The 15341-nt window shown below is 45.2% G+C and overlaps 1 protein-coding gene across 2 annotated transcripts in view; it reads left to right on the forward strand.

The window, feature by feature from the left end:
* BBS1 (Bardet-Biedl syndrome 1) overlaps window positions 1–15341 on the forward strand; it is a 331388-nt gene that overhangs the window by 39689 nt on the left and 276358 nt on the right. The gene's annotated exons all lie outside the window — the stretch shown is intronic.

Consider the following 15341-nt stretch of genomic DNA (forward strand, 5'->3'; position numbering starts at 1 on the left):
ACTCACAAGCGGAGCCCTGAACGCTAGTGTGAAAGTAGCCTAACCTGATCAGTGAATGGTATTGATTAGTTGTTCAGAGGCATGCATGAGTGGAATAGATTGGTGGCCTTTAGATACGCTATTCTTTCACAGTAAAGGTGGCCATACACATTAGGCTAAGTTCACATCAGCTTTCAGCCTTTCCGTTCTCCTGCTCTTTTATAGGAGCAGGAGAACAGAAAGGACGGATTTGGCACATAACGGAGCCTACAGTTTCCACTCAGAGGAAGATTTTTGAAGCAGAGACAAAAGTCTTGCATAGTTCTTAAAGGAGATAAGTCTTTTTGTTGTGGTGGTCGAAATGGGAACCGAATTTCGGTGGATGAACAAGCAATCAGCGAAGTATGGTATATGGCTACCTATGAACATGATACAGCATTTGGTAGAACATGCAACAATTTTATTTTTCTCCACAACGGCACTGACAGGAGTGAGGGTTTTCCTACCTCCCCAGAGATAGAAAGCAATGTAGAATCAACTCTTTCCCTTTACCTGCTTCGAGTTTTCCTGTCTCTTGGGGATGCATAGAATCTCTATCTGGCAGTGTATTTTGGCAGCTTTTTACTTGCCCAGACTGTCCTCTTCCTTGGTGTTCTTGGAGGACTGGTATAGACAAGGAGTGTTCTGGGGCAGCTGGGCTTCCATGTTTTAGGCGGAAATCCTTTCCTGTAAGGCAGCCCCAGGCTTGCAGTGCCGACCCCAAGTCGGATTCCAGCCTGGGCATCTCTGTCACATGGTGACATATTTCCTGTTTGCAACTTTTGGTTGCAGTACATCTAGGGGCAGTAACACATCCTACAAAGGAATATAGTTAAAGGGTGGCCAATTTATGTCCACCAACTTTTGGTGAGACCTCTGATCCAGCCCCAAAGTCGATTGATCAATTCAGTCCTCAGTCTGAAATGCCTCCTGATTTCTGGTGATATGTACTATAGTTGTTCCTTGGTTAGATAGGTCATGGGCTCTCTTCTCCCTTCCATAGCAGGCTAGATCGGGATTGATGGGCTGGCACATGCGCATTAAATGCTCTGCTCCTCTGCCCTAGTGGGTAATGGAGTGCGCAGGCACGAGGATTATGTTAAACGGCGCAGGCGCTGGATTTGTCAGTGACGGGAGAATGGAAACTGAAGAACCTAGGGCGGGCCAGAGGGGTGAAAGGGGAGGGGTTGGATTTGAACAGCGCCGTGGGGCATGGGCACCGGCCGCATAAACCCGCCCCTGGGCACCTTCAGAACTTAATTAGTATATGGAATACAAGCGTTTATAAGAGAAAATAGGAGATGGACAGCAATGTGAAAGGTAAGCTTATAATATGGGGAATGTAATGGATAACATGATGTTTGTGGTGTATAATGGTCATTTTAGGTGAAAGACTGCAGTCAGAGAGAAGGGACCCAAAAAGTTATGTCATTGGTACGTGGTTAATTTCTTACGCACATATTTGTAGTTACATATGAACATATTAGTGATGTAAACAGACTTTAGAATGAACCTTGGGTCTTATCTTCCCCCCACCGCCCGGATGTCATCACAACTGGTATTTTTTTTATCTGATCTACTCTTCTTGCAGAAAAAAATTGCTATTCTAACCTCTGTATTATACACAGTATGCCCTTGAGTAATTTCTTCTGGTAAGTTGGAAACATTCTCTATTTCAGAATACTATCTTTTTTGTTGTCAGGAACCATCCTCTAAGAACCATAGTATTTTGACATGGTTTTCACTCTCTTCACCCCATTCCTAATTCCACCCCCAATCTCTTTACAGTTCATCTTGAAGATTGTTTGGCACTTTGGGTATCCCCCAGTGGTCTGATAATAGAGATGAGTGATGCAATTTTTAACAGATACCGTCTTCTGATATTCAGAATTGTGGTGGCAGGCCCATCAGTCTGGAGCATAAAAATTGTCAAAGGTTGGATTTAGCAATGAAAATGTGTCAGACCACCAGCTATCTTGATTCTTAGAGTGTTACTTCATCCACTGCTCATTCATTTTCTCTGCCTTCTGGAGACCAACCTTAATCTGCATATTATCCTCAGGATCTATGTAATAATAACTTGGCAGATACCACCTTATGCGGCTTTAAAGATTAAGTAACTAAACCATTTATATAAGCTTTTAATATGTTGTCCCTAATGCCCTAATAAAACTATCTCTAATATACTTATTCAATATTATTAATACATTTTCTATTTTTACTACACTTTTCCCTGCCTAAAGGGTACCATTTTCCGTGTGCTTAAAACTCAGTTCTCCGCACACTACTGTAAGACCAATGTCCCTTTTAGCTTTGCAGTACGCTTCAGCGCCTCCACTGAACGGGTAACTAATAATAGTCATCCTTATTGTGGATAGTTAGTGAAAGCTCTTTTATGCATCCTCATCTGCCACTGAAGCAGACGAGTTGGTCATCTCCATGCTGTTCTGTTGTCCATAGTTACAGCATGTCCTGACCCTGATACAGTCACTAATGCAATAGAACTTACTAGGTATAGAGGGGATTTAGAATGAAAGGATTTGTCAGGATAACCACTACTGTCACACAAACCAGGATAGTGCAGCCCTTAAGCTGCACGGTCCCATTATTTTTACCTACTAGCACGGTCACTCTAGGCAGTGACCCCCGCAACTGGACGACTGTCCCTATACTGTAATACATGAAACAGAAACGGGGACAAACAAATGGACAAACCCCAAGAGATTTGTGGTAGGGATGCCCTGATGTTCGGGAGCCCTGGTGCACCTTGTCATTGGTCCGGGTCTCCGACATCAGCTGCAATTCTGGTTTCCCCAGCAACCGGACACTGCTTCCGCACGGAGGAGCAGCAGCAACCAGGGGAACCATGATAGTACACCGCCACCTTCAGAAGGGGCCACTGAACCCTTATTAAGAACAGGTTTGTCAAGGTGTAACTCATGAAATTTATTAACCAACCGATCAGCATGGACCTCTTCAGCTAACACTCGTGACCTCTCCACAGGGCCATAACCTTTCCAGTGGATCAGATGTAATTTATTACGGATCCTTCTAGAATCCAGAATTCTTCCAACCTTGTATTCTGTTTCACCTTCTACCTCCAGTAGACCAGGAGGTTTCTGTGAAACCTGAGGAGAAATGTGTTTCTTTAACAAAGTTTTATGAAAAACATTGAATTTTGATCGAATCAGGTAAATTAAGAAAGAACGACACAGGATTGGACCAATGAAAATTTGGCACACCCTTTTTTAGGTGGTACCTTTTTAATGGGGTTCTCCGGTGATGCCTAAAAAAAAAATATGCCCTTAACCTATGGAGAGAAGATGATGGCAGCCATACTTACCCCTAGCGGCCACGTTGTTCTGGATTCTCCTTATGATCACTTCACCACTCCTTTAGTGTTTTCTGCTCTTCTGGTCTCCCGCCGTCTTCTACTCCAGCTCTCTTTTGCAGGAGATGGTGCATTATGACTGCCTCCTGCCAGTCTTCCTTGGTCCCAATGCCTGCACACTATTGCGTCTATTCTATTCACTGTACTTCTGTGTGAAGCCTGTAATGACTCATACACAGCACAATATAAGCGCTGGGTATGAGTCGCAGCATAGCGATCAGCCACAGAGGCTGATAGCTATGCTGTGGATGGAACTTGGGGAGCACTGGGAATGGCATTCGAGGGCACTGTGGATGTCATGGAGGAATTGGATGTCACTGGGGCACTGTAGATGGCATTTGGGACATTGTGGATGGCATTTGGGGCACCTTGGATCTCTCTGAAGGCACTGTGGATGTCAGTGGGGGTGCTGTGGATGTCCCAGGGGATACTGGATGGCATTTGGAGCACTATGGATGGCACCATTATGTAGGCACTGTGGATGTAACTTTTATGGGGAGCGCTGTGGATGTCACTTTAATGGGGGCGATATGGATGCCACTGTTATGGGGAGCGCAGTGGATGTCACTTTTGAGGGGGGCTGAGTGTGTCTCTGTTATGGGAGCTCAGTATGCGTTATATGGCTCATGCAAATGACCATGATTGGCCCAGGAATCATGGTCCAGGTATCAGCCACATTTTCCAGGCTGACTGTGGATCCCCTGACCCAGGCTGACTGTGGATCCCCTGACCCAGGCTGACTGTGGATCCCCTGACCCAGGCTGACTGTGGATCCCCTGACCCAGGCTGACTGTGGATCCCCTGACCCAGGCTGACTGTGGATCCCCTGACCCAGGCTGACTGTGGATCCCCTGACCCAGGCTGACTGTGGATCCCCTGACCCAGGCTGACTGTGGATCCCCTGACCCAGGCTGACTGTGGATCCCCTGACCCAGGCTGACTGTGGATCCCCTGACCCAGGCTGACTGTGGATCCCCTGACCCAGGCTGACTGTGGATCCCCTGACCCAGGCTGACTGTGGATCCCCTGACCCAGGCTGACTGTGGATCCCCTGACCCAGGCTGACTGTGGATCCCCTGACCCAGGCTGACTGTGGATCCCCTGACCCAGGCTGACTGTGGATCCCCTGACCCAGGCTGACTGTGGGATAGCAATTTATGATATAACTAGTCTTTATCTGACCGGGGCAACCTTACCATGTGTACACACTTCACGATCGGATAAATGACTGTGATACAGTGAGTTAGGGTCAGCAGAGTGCGGTTGGCCTAGGAGATGTGGCCTTCAAATGGACTGTGTTCTCTGGGCTCATCATGTTTGTAATACGTATTAAGCCAATATAAACCCTTCAGCAAGCAGTACCAAAAATCTAGGATTAGGCATAATGCACGTGACCATATCCGTTTTGCAGTCTGCCAGTTGCAGATCCACTGAATGATCAGTGTGCAATCAGCATTTTTTTTTTTTTGCCGAACTGACATGCGGTTGTGGAAAGCACACAGATGACGTCATCAGTGTTTTCCCACATCTGTATGTCAGTACCACAAAAGTTCGAACATGTTCAGTTCTGGTCCTTTAAATGCAGACCTCGATCCCATATGGGTCCGCAAACATAAAAAAATTAAAATGTGGATCGCACACAGACAGCATACTTAATTAGCAGCTGTGCATCTTGCAGACTGTAAAATGGATACAGTTGTGTGCATGAGGCTGTAGATACATACTTCAGCAGGCAGGATCATACAAGATAGGATTAGATACACAGATTTGCAGGCAGTATCACACATGACCATCTTCGATACAGGAACGGTAGACTGTATTGCAGATGATGGCTTTAGATACAGAAGCACAGCAGACGGTATCTGACATGATAGGCTTAGATAAACACCAGACAGTATCATACATTATGGGTTTAGATATACAGCTCAGCAGACAATATTACACACAACAGGCTTTATCGTACATGATAGGATTAGATACAGGTGTATTTTGATTTGTTTGCTGTTTGTTGCACTCCTAAATGGTGAAGGAAGAGCCTGTGGACTGTCGGTGATGGAATTTAGAAACTCAGTGAGAAATAGACTAGCAGGATTCATGTGTAGGTGTGGTAGGACGGAAAGTCTGGGGGCATGGCCAGCTTGTGACCCCTCACTCTGTAGCTTATCGAAAAACGTAAACAGGAAGCTGTTATTCAAGAGGCAAGCTACAAGATACTTACTAGATGGTACTATGTGCCGACCCGCCTACAGAAAATGTCCCCTCAGTATCTCCACTATGCTGGAGATGCGAGTCTGCAGCAGGCACATTGATTCATATCTTTTTGCACTGTAATAAAATCTGACTATTTTGGGAGTCTGTACATAGAACCATGACCCAGATCTTTTCCTTTCCCATTCCGAACTTCTTTTTATTACTCCTCTCGGACCTACCTAATGTTGCTCTGCGCACTCTGGTCCTATCAGGTGGCACAGCTCTGATTGGGATTGGACGCAGGGTGACTGGCGGCGGATTGTGGACTGTGTTCTTGTGTTGTGGAGTCCTGAAGAGTCTAGGCAGTACTTATGCCATGGATTCTGCCGGCCTCCACAAAACAGGATGACAGGGGGAAATCAGCTTGAGTACACATGAGTGGACAGGGATACAGTGCCATTAATTACTAGATGGTGCTTCATCCGCAGCTCCCCTCTGACATCCTAACTTAGTCGGTAGGGTATTCTCACACCAGTGTTTGGATGAAGAGGGGTCCTGGGAGATGGAGCTCAGCCCAATGCCTTTATCTTCTTGGGTCAAAGGTACAGGGGCTGGGGTAGTGCAACTAACTGCACCAGAGGGGCGAAATCCCCCAGGAGCGCCTGGTATTTTCTTCTGTCATAGGTGCGTTCACTATGGAGCAGAAGAAAAACCCAGATGACGCCACAGAAGAGACTAGCTATCCCCCCCCTGACACTCTTGTGAGGCTCCAGAGGATCCCACTGGATTTTGGCAATCAAGCAACCTTTGTTCAGAGGTTTTCAAGAAATGGAGGACTGTGCCACAATCCAGCGGGAGCATTATCACAGGCTCTGGTGAAAGACTTGGAACTGTTCGGGTGGAAGAGCTTAGACAGCTACGATCTCTTGTTTCACCCAGTGAATCTTCGTCTGGTTCTGGGCATCATCATCTCGGAGGGTCAAGGGACTTATTGACACCACACACCAGAATCAGACCGAACTTTACCGAACTAACCGGAGGAGGAGGCTCAGGACATAACTCCAACATAGTCCGGTAGCCAAATATTGTATGGACACACTTTGTTTCCTATGAGGGTTCAGGATGTATAACTTGTGCTATCCTGGAACCCCATAGCGCTCTGTACATATGTTGATGGGTATAGCCTGTGGCCCTTTCACAGAGCTTCTACAATTTGACCCCATACCGGGTGCGCTTGCTTGGCATGTATTGTTTGAAGCCAAGGCGCCCGGTAAAATGTATTAGGGACTCGTCTATGCAGATGTTTTGCTCAGGGGTATACAAATCTGCAAATTTCTGGTTGAAGTGGTATATGAGGGGCCGAATTTTGTGGAGCCGGTCAAAAGCTGGTGGCCTCTGGGACGGGAGGTGGTGGTGTTGTTGCTAAAGTGCAGGAAACGCAGGATGGCCTCAAATCGTGCCCTGGACATGGCAGCAGAGAACATGGGCATGTGATGAATTGGGTTCATGGACCAATATGACTGCAAGTCATGCTTTTTGGTTAGACCCATGTTGAGGAGAAGGCCCAGAAAAGTTTTAATTTCGGAAACTTGGACTGTTTTCCACCGGAAAGGCTGGGCATAATAGCTTCCCTGGTTGGCGGATATAAACTGTGTGGCATACAGGTTTGTTTCTCCAGACTGGGTGGTGAAATGGTGCTGCTGAAGTTGGGGACTAACAATCAAGATTTGCCAGCACCTCAGGGATTCTAGGGGGTCTACGGGCCTGTCTGTGCGGTGGCTGCGACGGGGTAACTACTGCACGTGCCACCGTACCAGCTTCAACTGCCCTTCTGGTGCTCGCCACTTCACCATCTTGTACGGCAGTGCTGGTACTAGGTCCAGGGAGGGCTGCGCTGCGAGTGTATGCCTCACCACGTAATCCAGCCCCACTCTGCTGCCCTTGAAGCGGATCCTGCGCAACCTGTGGTCTAGCGACACGGGGCCGGGTATGCCTGGTGGTATCAGGAACCTCAACCTCCTCGTCCGAACTTTGGGTCAGACTGCCACTGCTTTCTACAGGTTCATATTCTGACCTGCTAGATTCATCAGATGAGGGTTCCCATTCCTCATCCTACTGGGTCAGAAGCCTGTAGGCCTCTTCAGAAGAATACCCCCTGTTTGACATTTGGGCTACTAAATTTAGGGGTATTCCCTGAGACTACCCAAGAATAAAAGCAAGCCTGTCTTACAAATGGGAGGCTAGCGAAGTACCGGAGGCCGCTGCGGTTGATAAAAAAATATCAAAACTGATTTTTTTTATCGCCGCAGCGCTTGTAAAGTGATTGTGCAGTGATAAAAAAATATATATATTTTTTGTCACTGCGGCGGGGCGGGCGTGGGTGAACGCACATGTGGGCGTTCGAGCTAGTGCGAGCTAAGGTGACACTAATACTATTATAGATCTGAGTTTTGATCACTTACAGATACTATAAAAGTACAAATGCTGATTAGCGATATGCTAATCAGCGAATCAGTGACTGCGGTGCAGTGGGATGGGCGCTAAACGATCGCTAAACTACCTAACCAAGGGGCCTAAACTATCCTAAAACCTAACGGTCAATACCAGTGGGAAAAAAAAGTGACAGTTTACACTGATCACTTTTTTCCTTTCACTAGGTGATTGACAGGGGCAAGAAGGGGTGATCAAGGGGTTAATTGGGGTGCAGGGGGGTGATCTGGGGCTAAGTGTGTGGTGTTTGATGCTACTCACTGTGATGCCTGCTCGTCTGCTGAGACCAACCGACCAAAAGGACCAGCAGAGGAGCAGGGAAGCCATTTAACACATCATATTTACAAATATAATGTGTTAGTTGGCTTCTGATTGTGTGTGTTTTTTTTAAATTAAATCATCAGCTTGCCAGCCACGATCATTGGCTGGCAAGCTGATGACGTGACCCCCCCCCCCCCCCTTTTGAGCCCCTTTGGTTCTAAGCTTTGTAGTCTATGTATCCAATAGGCCTCTTGCTTTTTTGTTGTCTATTACCACCTAGTCTTGGTAGATCAATTTTTTCTATTACTTGAAATTTAAGTTGATACATTTGTGCTTCATTTTATAAAAATGGTTAGGAATTGGAAGTAACAAATTCTGACACCGAATGGTAGACTTGTGTTGGCAAATGTGATCCTTAACATTCTGGGTGGTCTCCCCCACGTATATCAGGTCACATGGACATTTCAAGAGAGAGACTACATAGTTGGATTGACATGTATGGAACCCTATAATTAGTATGGACTCCCCGGTCTGTGGGTGATAGATTTTGTCCCCCTTCATTACATTTGAGCACTGGGCACAATGTAGACAGGGAAATGTCCCCTGTCTTGCTCTCCCTAATAGACGTTGGTGTAAGGTGGTACTACTCGGACCAATATCTGCTCTGACAAGCCAATCCCTCAGATTTTTTGGTCTCCTGCTGCATGGTAGGCACTGTGTCTGGAATTCCTCTACACTTGGAAAAGAACGAGTAAGTATATTCCAATGTTTAAGGATATTTACAATTTTATAGGAATATGGGTGCTAAGTGTGTACAAAAGGAATTCTTTTCTGGGCCCCATTTTTGTCGCAAAACGGAATCCGAGTTTGGTGAAATTATGGCCATGGGGTATTTTCTCTGTTGGAATTTTTGGGTCATTTCTAAAACTCTTTTTTTTTTTTTTTTTTTTTTTTTTTTTGCTTATCTTCCTCTAAGGTCACTATTCTCCTTATACGTTCAAACTGAGATCTGGGTAATTATTTTTTTGTAGAGGGTGCATGAAGCTGTTATAATGAAGTAGATTGTTTCGATCTGTCGGTTTGCGATTATAGATCTGTGAATAGAGAACCATCCTCTTGTTTGAGGATCAAGGTATTGAGAAAACTAATAGTATGTTGGTCATAGTGTATTGTCAACTGCAATTCTGGATAAATAGAATTAAGATGAGAATGGAAGTTCAGAAGTGTGTCCTCCGAACCTTCCCATAGACAGAAAATATTGTCTATGTATCTTTTCCATGTTTTGGCATGTTGTAGGAATAGAAAATGCGGGTATACATGTTCAATTTCAACCTTGTCATGTAGCCATTGGCGTAGGGTGGCGCTGCGTGTGACCCCATTGCGGTCCCTTGTTTTTGTATATAAAAGGAGTCCTCAAACGTAAAGTTTTGTCCTAAAACAATAGCAAGTAAATCTAAATAAAAATCTACAAGCTGTGTGGGTGTGTTAGCTTCCTCCAAAAGGAGTTTAGTGGCCCTAATACCTTTCGTGTGGTGAATGGACGTATACAGGCTATTTTACATCCCATGTGACAAGGTAGCATTGATTGGAAAGAGGACCTATTTGTCGGATAACGTTCAAAAAGGCTGTTGTAGCTAACAAAAACGACCTGAGTAGTTTTGATTAATGGAGTAAGAGCTTTTTCTAAAAGGATGGAGGGAGAAGCCAGAATTGAATCCGTCGAGCCAACAATGGGACGGCCTGGGGGTTTCATGAGTTTTTTATGAATCTTGGGAAGTATGTAAAATACAGGAATAATGGGATGTGAGTTGGTCAAAAATGTTATGTCTTCATTAATAGTACCCTGTGTTAAATGATAAGTGAGTGTGGTTTGGATCAAAGACGCTATCTTAAATGTAGGATTGGAAGACACTTTTTCATGAATTTCCCTGTCACCAAGTTGTCGTAAGATTTCTTCTCTGTAATCTACACTGTTCATAACCACAATGGCACGGCCTTTTCCGGTCCCGGCCATTTCCTTGCTGGCCGGGTATATCTAGATGGCGATACATATTTTACTTCTAGTGTTTTCATGGGTGTGGATACACCATAGAGCCATATAGCCTTACACAGCTCTACTTACTCCCTATATACTTCCTCCACGGCAACTTGGTAAGTGTCTTTTGTCCTCATGGGGGCACCCGGTTCCATCTTATATCTGCATATGCATTTGAATGCTTTAATTTTATTTTTTCATTTTGCTCTTGGGCGGATGTCGCCTTAAGTTGCATTAACTGTTGTTGTCTTTTATTTAGGGATCGCGGAATGTATTTTATAAACTCCTATATACTTTGATACCTATTCTATAAGCTCTAATATTTGTCCTGAATGTTTGTCTAACAGATACGGAGTCTTTCCTGATTTTTGAGTTTTTTGTGACAATTTGTTGAAGATAACTAAGCTGATATTGAGCAGGAGTAATAGATATATTTTTTTATACCTATTTTTTGCACCTATATTTGAATAATATTCTGTATCATGTATGGAAGGTTCCTTTAAAAATCTGACGATAGTAGATGTTTTGTACATATAACTTTTTGATGTTGTCATGTGTATTTGTACTTATGAAATATTTTTATTGGAGGAGATGTAAAGTGTGTGGTTCAGAGAACCCGTATAAGGCTCCTTTCACACTTGCGCTCGTCGGTCCGCTCGTGAGCTCCGTTTGAAGGAGCTCACGAGCGGACCCGAACTCCTCCGTCCAGCCCTGATGCAGTCTGAATGGAGCGGATCCGCTCAGACTGCATCAGTCTGGCGGCGTTCAGCCTCCGCTCCGCTCGCCTCCGCACGGACAGGCGGACAGCTGAACGCTGCTTGCAGCGTTCAGCTGTCCGCCTGGCCGTGCGGAGGCGAGCGGATCCGTTCAGACTTACAATGTAAGTCAATGGGAACGGATCCGCTTGAAGATGTCACCATATGGCTAAATCTTCAAGCGGATCCGTCCCCCATTGACTTTACATTGAAAGTCTGAACGGATCCGCTCAGGCTACTTTCACACTTAGATTTTTTTCTAAGTTATTAATGCAGACGGATCCGTACTGAACGGAGCCTCCGTCTGCATTAATATGATCGGATCCGATCAAACGCTAGTGTGAAAGTAGCCTACGACACTAATAGAAACACAGATTCGTGACTCAAGATTATTGCTGTGTTATTTATTACGGAGGCTCTATCCTGTACCATCCTAAATTATATAGGTTCTATTTTATTATTTATAACATGTATTTTATTATCTGTACCTAGATAGATTTTATATCAATTCAGTATCTTTTAGGCATTGATTTTAGGCTATTGATCTAATATGCGATTTTAGGATATTAACGCCATAGTCTATCTATTGTTATACACCAATGTTATGTATTTAATAAACTCTATGGTCCCTATATATTGAGAGTGCCCAGTATCTTTATTCCCATTGATTATCTGGCCAGAGGAAGGGTGATTCCTCTTTACTGTGAGCACCTCTACCTTGACTTTGTGTCATTCCAGTGCGCCACATATTTTCCTTTATCAAAATTACATTTATATTCCCCCTTTCTATGCAATCTAATGCTCTGTTACATTCACTGACCTGTGATCCCTGTGATAATAATTCATGAAGCAGCCACCGGAAGTAGAATCACTGTGCGCAGTAAGACGGCTGCTGCTTCATGAATTATTATCACAGGGATTGCAGGTCATAGAATGTAACTGAGCATTAGATTGCATAGAAAGGAGGAATATAAATGTAATTTTAACTCTCAAGACTCCTGTGCCCAGCCTTCTGTCTCCCAGGGAAGCACAAGGCAGAAGCACAGCGTCTGCACAGCCCGTCTCTTCTAATCTGAGACGGATGGCCCTTAGCAACGCTCTTTTAAAGAGTGCTGCTAAGAGCCATTTCAGCCCCAGTTTTCTTACAAAAATAAACGTTTTGGCTAAATAAAGTCTATTGCAAAATTGTTACCTATCACTTGCCCTACACTTTAGCAAAATAATAATAATATGCCAGTTATCCTTTAAGCAGACTATGATTGTCTATTGTTGTGACTTAGATGAAGATCTTGGACAACCCCTTTAAGAATCAATTGAGCGAATCTATCGGGCTACTACATGGGGGAAACCTGTGCCTTTTTTCAGACACTATAATTTGAACATTTTAGCTAACCAACACTTAGCCTTTGGCCACAAGGTCTTATCTGCAGCTTCACCTTTCCCCTAGTAGGCAACTCCTCTATTCATTTTCCTTTCAGTGCCGTTATGGTGGTGCCAGGACAAGATGAAATTACTGTTATCGGTAATTGGATTTTCCAATACCCTCTACAAAAGCACTGAGGATGCCTTCAATTATGTATCTTAGGCTACATTCACACGAATGTATTTTGTTTCCGTGTCTGTTTTTTTTTTTTTTTTTTTTTTTTGTTTTGCAGATTGGATGAGGACCTATTCATTTCAATGGGTCTGCAAAAAATGCGGCTTAGCACACTGTGTGCTGTCCGCATCTGTATGTCCGTTCCGTAGCCCTGCTAAAAACAGAGCATGTCCTATTCTTGTCCGTTTTGTAGACAAGGATAGGTATTGTTACAATGGATCTGCAAAAACAGATGCAATACGGATGCCATAAGGACGTCATCCATATATTTTTTTGCAGATCAGTGTTTTGCTGCTCGCTAAACGCATACGGTCGTGTGAATGTAGCCTTTGTTGTATATTTTTATCTTCATATTTTTTTTTTTTTTCAGTCTATCTCCTCTGTGTATGTCATTACATTTTGGAAATAGGGTGCTTTTATCTGCTGCGCTACATTGTTTTCTGTCCCTGGGTAGGCTGGGAAACCCTCCTTCCTGTCAGTGCCGTTGTGGAGGCTATTGGAAAACCCAATTACCGCTAAGAGTAATTTCATATTTTTCTGTTCAATAAGTATGGAATGTGACAGAAATAAAAATCTGTTAGAAGCATATAGAGAAAAGTGCCCATATACAGTGGGATGCGAAGGTTTGGGCAACCTTGTTAATCGTCATGATTTTCCTGTATAAATCGTTGGTTGTTACGTTAAAAAATGTCAGTTAAATATATCCTATAGGAGACACACACAGTGATATTTGAGAAGTTAAATGAAGTTTATTGGATTTACAGAAAGTGTGCTATAATTGTTTAAACTAAATTAGGCAGGTGCATAAATTTGGGCACCACAAAAAAGAAATGAAATGAATATTTAGTAGATCCTCCTTTTGCAGAAATTACAGCCTCTAAACGCTTCCTGTAGGTTCCAATGAGATTCTGGTTGAAGGTATTTTGGACCATTCCTCTTTACAAAACATCTTTAGTTCATTCAGGTTTGATGGCTTCCGAGCATGGACAGCTCTCTTTAAGGCCTCATGCACACGACCATTGTGTGCATCCGTGGCCGTTGTGCCGTTTTCCGTTTTTTTTTCGCGGACCCATTGACTTTCACACCGTTTTGCAGCCGAGACCGTGATCCGTGTATCCTGTCCGTCAAAAAAATATGACCTGTCCTATTTTTTTTTGACGGACAACGGTTCACGGACCCATTCAAGTCAATGGGTCCGTGAAAGAACACGGATGCACACAAGATTGGCATCTGTGTCCGTGATCCGTGGCCGTAGGTTGCTTTCATACAGACGGATCTGAAGATCCGTCTGCATAAAAGCTTTTTCAGATCTAAGTTTTCACTTTGTGAAAACTCATATCCGACAGTATATTCTAACACAGAAGCGTTCCCATGGTGATGGGGACGCTTCTAGTTAGAATACACTACAAACTGTGTACATGACTGCCCCCTGCTGCCTGGCAGCACCCGATCTCTTACAGGGGGCCGTGATCAGCACAATTAACCCCTTCAGGTGCGGCACCTGAAGGGGTTAATTGTGCTATCATATCCCCCTGTAAGAGCTCAGGGCTGCCAGGCAGCAGGGGGCAGACCCCCCCCCCCCCCTCCCCAGTTTGAATATCATTGGTGGCCAGTGCGGCCCCCCCTCCCTCCCTCTATTGTAATAAATCGTTGGTGGCACAATGTGCACCCACCATCGCCCCCCCCCCTCCCTCTATTGTAATAAATTGTTGGTGGCACAGTGTGCGCCCACCATCCCCCCCCCCCCCCCCGGATCATTGGTGGCAGCGTAGTTACAATCGGAGTCCCAGTTTAATCGCTGGGGCTCCGATCGGTAACCATGGCAACCAGGACGCTACTGCAGTCCTGGTTGCCCTGGTTACTTAGCAATAGTACAATAGTAGAAGATTCATAGTTACCTGCTTGCTGCTGCGATGTTCGTGTCCGGCCGGGAGCTCCACCTACTGGTAAATGACAGGTCTGTGTGGCGCATTGCTAAAGAACTGTCACTTACCAGTAGGAGGAGCTCCCGGCCGGTCACAGACATCGCAGCAGCAAGCAGGTAAGTATGAATCTTCTACTATTGTACTATTGCTAAGTAACCATGGCAACCAGGGCTGCAGTAGCTTCCTGGTTGCCATGGTTACCGATCGGAGCCCCAGCGATTAAACTGGGACTCCGATCGGAACTAAGCTGCCACCAATGATCGGGGGGGGGGGGGGGGGTGGAGATGGGAGGCCGCACACTGCCACCAATGTTGTTACTGCTATAGAGGGGGGGGGGGGGGGGGGCGATGGTGGGCGCACACTGTGCCACCAACGATTTATTACAATAGAGGGAGGGAGGGGGGGCGATGGTGGGTGCACACTGTGCCACCAACGATTTATTACAAGGGAGGGAGGGGGGGGCCATGGTGGGCGCACACTGTGCCACCAACGATTTATTACAATAGAGGGAGGGGAGGGGGCCGCACTGGCCACCAATGATATTCAAACTGGGGGGGGGGGGGTCTGCCCCCTGCTGCCTGGCAGCCCTGATCTCTTACAGGGGGATATGATAGTACAATAAACCCCTTCAGGTGCGGCACCTGAGGAGTTAATTGTGCTGATCACGGCCCCCTGTAAG

This window comes from Bufo gargarizans, chromosome 10 (genome assembly GCF_014858855.1).
Source record: "Bufo gargarizans isolate SCDJY-AF-19 chromosome 10, ASM1485885v1, whole genome shotgun sequence".
Taxonomy (NCBI): Eukaryota; Metazoa; Chordata; class Amphibia; order Anura; family Bufonidae; genus Bufo; species Bufo gargarizans.